This window comes from Alligator mississippiensis, chromosome 1 (genome assembly GCF_030867095.1).
Source record: "Alligator mississippiensis isolate rAllMis1 chromosome 1, rAllMis1, whole genome shotgun sequence".
Classification (NCBI taxonomy): domain Eukaryota; kingdom Metazoa; phylum Chordata; order Crocodylia; family Alligatoridae; genus Alligator; species Alligator mississippiensis.
Window position 1 is genome coordinate 100,497,901 of NC_081824.1, and position 8,740 is coordinate 100,506,640.

Sequence of the window (8,740 nt, forward strand, 5' to 3'; positions counted from 1 at the left end):
TCTGCTGACTTCTTTGGTACTAAACGATAGCTGGTAATTTTTCAATAGTATTAAACACTGTATCTTCGGGACAATAAGAACAGCAATCAGTTAGTTTGTTGTGGCTTCTTGATTTTCTTTTCCTTTTCTTCTCTCTTTCTGAAGCCTGGGAGGATCTTTAATGTAATTCTGGCCCTCAAATGCAATGAGGTGAACAGATTGGTGTTGTCAGGGAATTACACCCAATCTGTGTTGAGCTTTGAAGGGGAATTGTTTATGATTAGGCGATTTACACTTGAAGTGGGCAGAAGATGGCAAGGCCTATAATTAGAAGGAGGGAAATTTATCTCCCAACAGCATGTTCCTCCCTCTGAGCAGAGCCCTAGAGTCAGGAAAGGGCAGATGTAAACACACTTCTCCTCCAAGCTGGCTGATTCTGCACCTGGGTTTGATTGAGTCTGGGTTATTGCTGCCAGGAACAACAGTTGGACCTCAGCCTGGTTGGGGAAGGCAAACTCAGCCACCACTGTCCTCTTTGCTTAGCTCATCTGCTGTGTTTTAAAAAATATTTTGCTTAAACACATCTGCCTCTTTTGACCCAGCTGACCTAATGCATGTGAAAAAGCTGCAACACATTACCGGCTTCTGGTTGTGAATACCTGAAGAACAAAAGAAGATATGGGGAAAACATCAATCCTGAATCAAGTTGTTATCTGGGGTATAACAAAGAGATTTTTAAGCCCCCATCTCCTCTGCACCAGACATGCAGCTGCTCTGATGTGCTGCCCCTAGAGAGATCCACTACTTATGCATTTGGGAGCTTATGTCGAGCAGCTTTGTTCATCATGTCCCCTAGTGCCAACTAAAAGGCATTTGACAAGGAACCTACCATGCTGGCAGTGTAAGGGATCCTTGTTCTGACAAGTACCTGTAGTCAGTGACATGTCAAGCATAATGGGGCAGTTTTGGTTTTTTCCATCATATGGATAGATAGGAGGCCAAATTCATTATTTTGCCATCTTCAGGGCAAATCTTCATGAAAAAGCAACTCCATAAGAATTAGAAAGACACACACAACACTGACACGCCCTTCTACTCCAAACCAATACCAAGCAAAATGCAGTGCCCCATACTCTGTTCTAAATAGAATATTCATCCTGATGTGGCTGAAATTCTGTAAAGTCTTCCAGGGGCTCTGCTACTGAATTTAGGTTGAAGATGCTCAGATTCTGCAGTTATTGGAAGCAATGTAAACCCCTCAGGCTGTTTTGGTCCTGGGTGCAACTTAGGGCAGTCCTGAGGTCTAGATTAAAGTATGTACATTTACATTATTTGCCGAAAATTACTGGCTATAGAACAATGCAAACATGCCCAACCTTACATTTGAGATCTGAAAACTTTGGGATAGCGCTCAGCTAGCTGATAACCAGACCAAACCAGTGCTCTTGCTATCCTACAAGTTATTTTTTTAAAATGAATGTACCTCATTGCTATGTATTTAATTATTTGATGCATATAGACAATGTCTTTTTGGAAGTATTGTTGCAACCTTACATGCATTTTTCATTTATTGTTACAGTCCAACAAAAAATGCCTAGCATATTATGTTTTACAGACCACAGTGGCTTGGATAGAAGGATACACTGCAGTCTAAAAAGAAGATTAGTTGTATTCCCTGTCTGAACTCCTGTACAACATGACTTTGATGTTTCTTCAAACTTCTCAGTGATTTGTGATAGGAGAATGCTTTGGGGAATTATACGACCTCTGTGTGCACTTGGAAGATCTCCGCAAGGAGTGCTCTTAGTTCACAATGGGCACGTCTACACATTCATTAATGTGCTTGCTTAATAAAGTACTAAATGAACTTGCTTAATGAAGTACTAACTAAATGTGCAGTAAGTACAGTTGCTGCGCAGTAGCACCGGCACACAGTTTTTTTGTGATGCTTACTGCACAGTAGCCTAATAACACTGCACAGAAGCATACTAGGACAGTTTTTGAGTGGTATGCTACTGCACAGTGTTATTAGGCTTCTGCGCAGTTAGTGTCTCATGTAGACGCTCCCACTGAGACAGGAGCAATATACAGAAATAGTTTTAGAAAGACTTCCAAGCTATGGAATTACTTCACTGCACCAGAGAAAGACCAGGTTATTTGTAAAATATGCACTGTCCACCAGCAAGCCTTGTTTTGCTGATTTCATGTTAATACAATGGACATATAGAGAATAAACAAAGAAATGCTATAGGGAATACAAAAGCAAATTGAGTGATTTTAAAGGGAAAAAAGGTATTTTATACAATTACTTAAGGCCTTCTACTATAAAGATATCAAAAGCCACAAGACATTTCTTAGCTTTAAAAGTAGTTAATATACATTTAATATAGAACATAATAGTATAATATAGTCCATATATTAGAATAATATAGTGTATAGTATAAGATAGTACTACTGTAAAATTAGTATATTCATTAAACATAATAGCTTTAAAGCTGAAACACTGTTTTAGTAACAAATGAAATCTGATTGGTTAAAAAAAAAAAAGAAAAGAAAACCCTACAAATAGGGTATATGTTGTATCTAAACATCAAACATCTGTGAAAGATTTGTGCAGTTCTGCAAAGGGTACCTTGCTGAATTGGAGTCAACAGGAGAGTAACTAGAGGGGAAAGTAAGGGCTACCAGAACTGGGCACTGAGTTGGTGAGGAAAGAGCAGCTTCTGCTGCTGCCTGGTTGCAGCTGTTGTGTACCACTGTGCACCACTGCCACAGGGCACAGTACTGCCTAGCTATGCCTCTGGAAGTCATTGCCATTTTACAATGCAATATGTAACCTCATTTAAATAGATAGAAGCTGATACATAAGGCTATCTACATAAATTTTAAAATAAGTTATATCCTTAAAAATGTGATTCATTGAATTTATCTGTTCATTGGGGCAAGGGACAGACATTACACATAAACCAGGTTAAAAGATCAGAAATCAGTTTAAACCTGTAACAGAACAGATGTTCACTGTACATAAACCAGTTTGAAAATGGCAGAAACCAGTTTGAGATAAACCTGGTTGAATATAGTATCAGACTTAATTGATTTAACTAAAACCAATTTATGTAATGTCTGTCCCAGACCCCCTGCTGGTTTAAGATAAACCAGACACCCACAGCATCCCAGCATGCTCTCTGGGCTGGGCGGGGCTCTCTGCTCCACAGCAAGGCTGGCCCCTCCCCTCTGTTCTCTAGTCTGAGCAGGGGTGGCGTGTGGCCAGAGTTAGCCTGCTATGGCCTCTGAGGCAAAGGGGCAGAAAGGGGTGTTAATTCCTTCCTCCATCCCCTCGGACTGCACCTGAGGTTTGCTAGCCCAGTTGCACTTTTGTGGCTTGCCTGCAGCCAGCAAGGAGGGAGTTAATTCCTCCATCTGCCTACCCTCCCCCCCCCCCCCCCCCCCCCCGTCCAGGGTTTGGTTCCAGTCTCCGCAGCTTGCCGGCATCCAGGCAGTGAGGGGGTTAATTCCACAGTGGGTCTGGGAGAGAGAAGCGGGGATTGGACATGGGACACTAGCAAGGGCTGCTCAGCCCTGCCCAGCAGCCTCTGGTCACAGTCCCTGCTGGTGAGACAGGAAAGGGAAGGGGAAATAAACTCCCTCACTGCTTGCACTCCTGAGGCGCCCTGTCCCATAGGCAGATTAACTACAAAAAAAAAAATACATATATATATATATATATATATATATATAGAGAGAGAGAGAGAGAGAGAGAGAGAGAGAGAGAGAGAGAGAGAGAGAGAGATTTTTTCAAAAAATTATTTGGTCTAATAAAAGCTATCACCTCTGTCACAAGCCCTGATTCCTTTTGGCTGTAACGAGACACTTTGCCCTCAGGATTACATAAGATTTATGCAAAGCTTTCTCTTGTCTCTCTGGTTTACATTTTAAGTTAGACTAAGTTGCATATGCTATGTTTTACTGGGCTGTATTTTAGCTTAGGCAAAGATTTTTTATAATTCCCTAATGTATGCTTGAGGCTCCAAATTGCCGTGTTCAATACATGCTTGTTTCAGAGAAAGGAATTTTTCCCTACCCCCACTCCTCAGTCTGGCAGCAGCTGCCCCCTATGCTAGCTCCCGCTGTTGCCCGGCTGTGCTCCAGCAGACAGGGGTGAGAGCCTTGGAGAGCATCTCTTTTTCCTCCTCTTTGGCAGTGACTGGCAGGTGTGCTCTACCACCTCCCAGTTTGAGCCACTGCAGGCATGTGCTGAACATCTAACCACTTGCAAACCAGTTCACTCTCTGCAGGTTAGACTAACCTGCAAAAGAGTGAATCAATTCTGGATCAGGCTTTTTGAATGTCTGTCCCTAGCCTGTAGGTTCAAAATAAAACCTGGTGTGGCAGTGCACTTGTAGTGCCTGCCACTTTAAGGGCTGAGTCAGTCAGCCAGCAGGTGCCTGATTGCGGTGGCCATTTTAAAGCACAGGCTAGTTCTATAAATGTAGCAGTTTGCTGCTGTCAGCTGGCTAGAGACTTTACTTGGCTGAACTACTGTATGAAACATTTGGCAGGTAAGAGCAGGGGGCTCTTGGCCTTGGGTATGACCTAAAACTGCACCCTGCTGGGGAAGGAAAGCCTGGTGGGACTGCCGGTGAAACAGCAGCCCCACATAAATACCAGGACCACTCACCTCCCTGGTGGAAGGTGGGTCCGGATGCCTCAATAACCCCTAGCCTCCACAACACTGTGGGCATAAGGGGGCCAGGCATAGCTATGGCTATGGCCACCTGAGCCCAGGGGGTGTAAGACTCCAGGTGGGGCCAGATACAGGGAAGGAGACGGTTGTGAGGCCCCAGGGAGGGGGCAGCAGTGTGGAGCCCCAGGGAGGGGGAACTGAGGCCTGGAAACCCAATATGTGGGGCCAGGGGCCCAGTGTGTGTTCATGTATGTTGATGTAGAGTTGCCCTGAGTGGGGCCAGGTCAAGCTTGGCTTAGGTCAGGAACTTGGCTGGCCACTACAATAGGTGAGGGTCATGGGAGAGGCCCAAGAGACTGTACATCTGCTACCCAAGGCATGATCCAGATAAAGCCCCAAGACCTATGGGAGTTGTTCCAAGAGGGAGCAGGGTGGAACAAGTTGTTGATGTGAGAGAGACCCTGTGAGATGGGGTGGAGTGTGAGAGGCCCTAGTGAGAGGAGAGCAGTGTGTGTGTGTGTGTGAAAGAGGCTTGATAGTGAAGGCTAAACTTGGTCCAGCTTTAGGCTGGAAGATTAGTGTCATCCTGGATGCCATCTGCGAGGCACGGGCCACTGTAAAGGGAAGGTTTGGAGTGGTGGATAGTGCCCCCTAGCATTGGGACATGGAATGAGTAGTCTCCTGCATTTTCCACCAGTTATGGGAACAGCAAGTCATGGCTGGTGAGACTGAGCAGACTGCAGTGGGCGGGCTGACTCAAAACTTGGCCCTGAGCTTGCCCCTGTCACACCTGGGTTTGATCATTATGGCTAATGTACTTGGCTGGGCCTCAGAAAATCTGCTTTTTGACTTACATCTCCTAACAAATCCCTATGTGTATATTTAGGTATTGCAACTGGGGCTTGAGTGAATGTGGAGGAAACAAGTGGAAAGACCTGGTAATAAATACGATTCTGTGAAATGAAGGAAGAAATGTGTTTTGAACTCGAGAATAAGAAACACCCGAATGATAGATAAAATAACACCTGAATAAACAACACCCAAATGATAGAATCAACTAGACTTAAAATAGTAGTGGAAAGCATGTGAAGGATCTGATGAAAAAGGTGAATGCAACATGCAAAATAATCAAAAAACCATTTTAGGAGGTTGTGGAGAGGACTAACATGACTGCCAACTTGAATGTGAAAGAATTATTGTATATTAAATATTGAGTTGTGAAAGGCACTGGGGAGCATGATGACATGGGATCTATAACAGGGAGAATAAGAGATCGAAAATATGAGGAATTGGATAGTTGGGTATATTCCATTTTAGGAAGAGTAAAAGGGTATATTTAATAATTATGAAAATACATCTACCAAGTGCAAAAATGTTTTTAACATAATGGTGATGTGTACTATGAAAAAATAGATTTAAAATGATCACATGAATAACATAAAAATATGAACAGAATATTGAGAACATGATAAAATTGCATAGTGCTCTGGCATACAAATAGGTCATTTCAAATATGAGTGCTTTAGTGTAGGCATGTAAGAACTTGGGGTGCCTTTCAAAGCTACTGAACTTGTGCAGCCCCCATTCCTGACAGTCTAGTGAGACTAAGTCCTACTGGCCTTATTTGCAGCTACAGATTTTGGAGGGGGGTAGGGAGGGGGAAGTGGAGAGGAAGGGAGAAACCAAGTGTGAAAGCTACTTTGGGGTTTATATGTATTTGTTTATGTCCAAATAAACTCATATGTTAAAACCAAGTAGCAAGGGTAACATAAAGCTGAGAAATAAAAGATTTGTCACTCTTGGCCTGCCATCTACATAAAATATAGGAGGGGTATTATTTTTAACTAGATCTATTACAGAGAAAGGGATTCAGTGAATTTGGTTTTTTATTATTCCTAGGAAGCAAGAGGACTTCACGCAACTGATCAGTCTCATGCGACTCCACCACTATTCTAGGAGATGAATGAATAAAATATATCTCTCTGAATGCTATTATTCAATTTTGAGGTAGCTATTGATTCAGTGGAATGAGCCCTTTGTTAACTCCAAAGAATATGTTACATTACTGTTAAAATCAGACCTATGTAAAAAGTAGGTCTGATTTTAAAATTAAGCACTATTTAAGAAGAGAAGTCAAAATAATACCAGAAAGCATGAGTGAGAGTAATGCAAGGGATTAGCATTTCTATAATCTTCTCATAAATCAATGTTACGGAAACATGCAAGAAAGAAAATTTGTAAAAGGTATCTCATTCACAAATTACTCCATGTAGTTCTCTTCAGTGATGAGATGCTTACTGCACTTATGTATCAAAGATGAGTCCTATATAATGAAAATCACAACAAGTGAGACTGCAGGACAGTAAAGAAACACATATTGAATGACCTCATGAAGCATTGCGTCTACTTATTATGATGAGAAAAACATGACAAATAATGAAGCCCATGGAGATACACAAAGTAACATTTTAAAAAGCATTGAAATGATTTAAGAGTCCAAGTCCTAAGCAACCAAAGATGCTAACATGACATTAATTCCACTGAATACATTGATGAATATTGTGCACAATGGTATATTATTTATTCATTGCCTCCCATTGTTTGTGTATCAGTTAGGATGGATACGGTACATGGAATCCTAACTTGAATTTTGTTTTTCACAGTTAGTCAAAATCCAGAGTCATTGAATTAGTTGTTCCTTATTTGATCAAGGTTAAAACAGAATTTTGTATAGCGTGTATAGCACGCAGACCTTGGGCTAAGAGTAATAAGCCTGTCATTCTTTAAATTTACTTGCCTGTTTTTGTGTTCCTCAGATGTATTCTTAAACTATACCCCAAAAGAGAAAACCAATAGTGATGTTTTAGTATGGAATTTGTATCTACTTCGGCTGTCCTGTTTGTGATAAAAAGGGTAACAGTGCCCCAAGTTACAAGTGAAAAACTTACAGATAAAATTCCTTCTTATTTCTATTATGTGCTGGTCTAACAAGCAAAAAAAAATTATCCAAGGACACTGCAAATAAAGAGACTGGTATTCTTATCCTCTAGTGTCTTAAGTAACAGTTTAAATTAAGAAATTTATGAAACATTAATATTTTTAAAACAGAACTTTTCCTCTTCTTTCTTTGAATATCTGTTATCATTGACTCGTATAATGGCATCTGACCAAAAAATGGAGGTTTTCTTTAAAAACACAAAGAGAAATTCAGTAAATCAGGTTTGTATTTTCTAATCTGTAAACATTTTAAATTTATTTTGAGTCTTAAATATGTTGAGGCTATCGCATTTGCTTTGACTAAACTCTAATAGATTGCTGCTAGCTACAGAAGATTAGGGGAGGGAGAATTTACTACTTTTCCAGACCTCAACCTTTATCTTTGTCAAAATAAAATGTTTCTATTTTTTCCAAAATTCATTTTTCTTATTGCCTACAGCAAAAACAAGAAAGATGCTTAGGTCCTTTGCTTAAGTATCCTGCTAAGCAAAGTTCTCAGATTCACTTGTGGACTTGCATATGGTGAATTCTAGTAAAATAATCAGTTCTACTTCTTTTAAATTCAATTCTAAGATCCAACCCATTGATAACAGCAATGATGTCCCTGTGGCTACAGTACAGGCCAGATTCCTTGTTTTGTTACTTACTGAAATCAGGTGTCCTAGCAGGCAGGAATTGGTTCTAGAAGGGCAGGAACTCTAGTGAGGAGTTTGATTCTAGATATAATATTGAAAGCCATTAAAAAGTCCAAGACTTCTATTAAGTAATGTTCTGTAATTCTTCGTAGGTATCACTGAAGAATTGATTAGCCAGTGATATGGTGACAAATAAGAAATACAGCTTTTTTTATTAGTGTTAAGAGGGTTGGATGTAGACTGTAGTCCTAAGGTATATGATTCTATTTCACTTATTGGGCATCTAAGTTAACTTAGGTACCTAAGTGGAATTCTATTTAAATCTCTTCAAGTCCCTGAAAATCTTTTAATGTATCCACTTTTGTAGTATACCTTAAGACTGAGGCCAGGGACAGATATTCATTTCTACCAATTCCACTGGTAGAAACTCTAAATGTACAAGCAT

General features: G+C 40.7%; 1 long non-coding RNA gene across 1 annotated transcript; it reads left to right on the top strand.

Annotated features, from left to right (window-relative positions):
• The first annotated feature begins 4,441 nt into the window (after positions 1–4,441).
• On the top strand, positions 4,442–8,124 carry LOC132249992 (uncharacterized). The gene is made up of 3 exons (XR_009461562.1): positions 4,442–4,538; positions 5,550–5,769; positions 6,563–8,124. It is a non-coding gene; the product is annotated as an uncharacterized LOC132249992 (long non-coding RNA).
• The last annotated feature ends 616 nt before the right edge of the window (positions 8,125–8,740 follow it).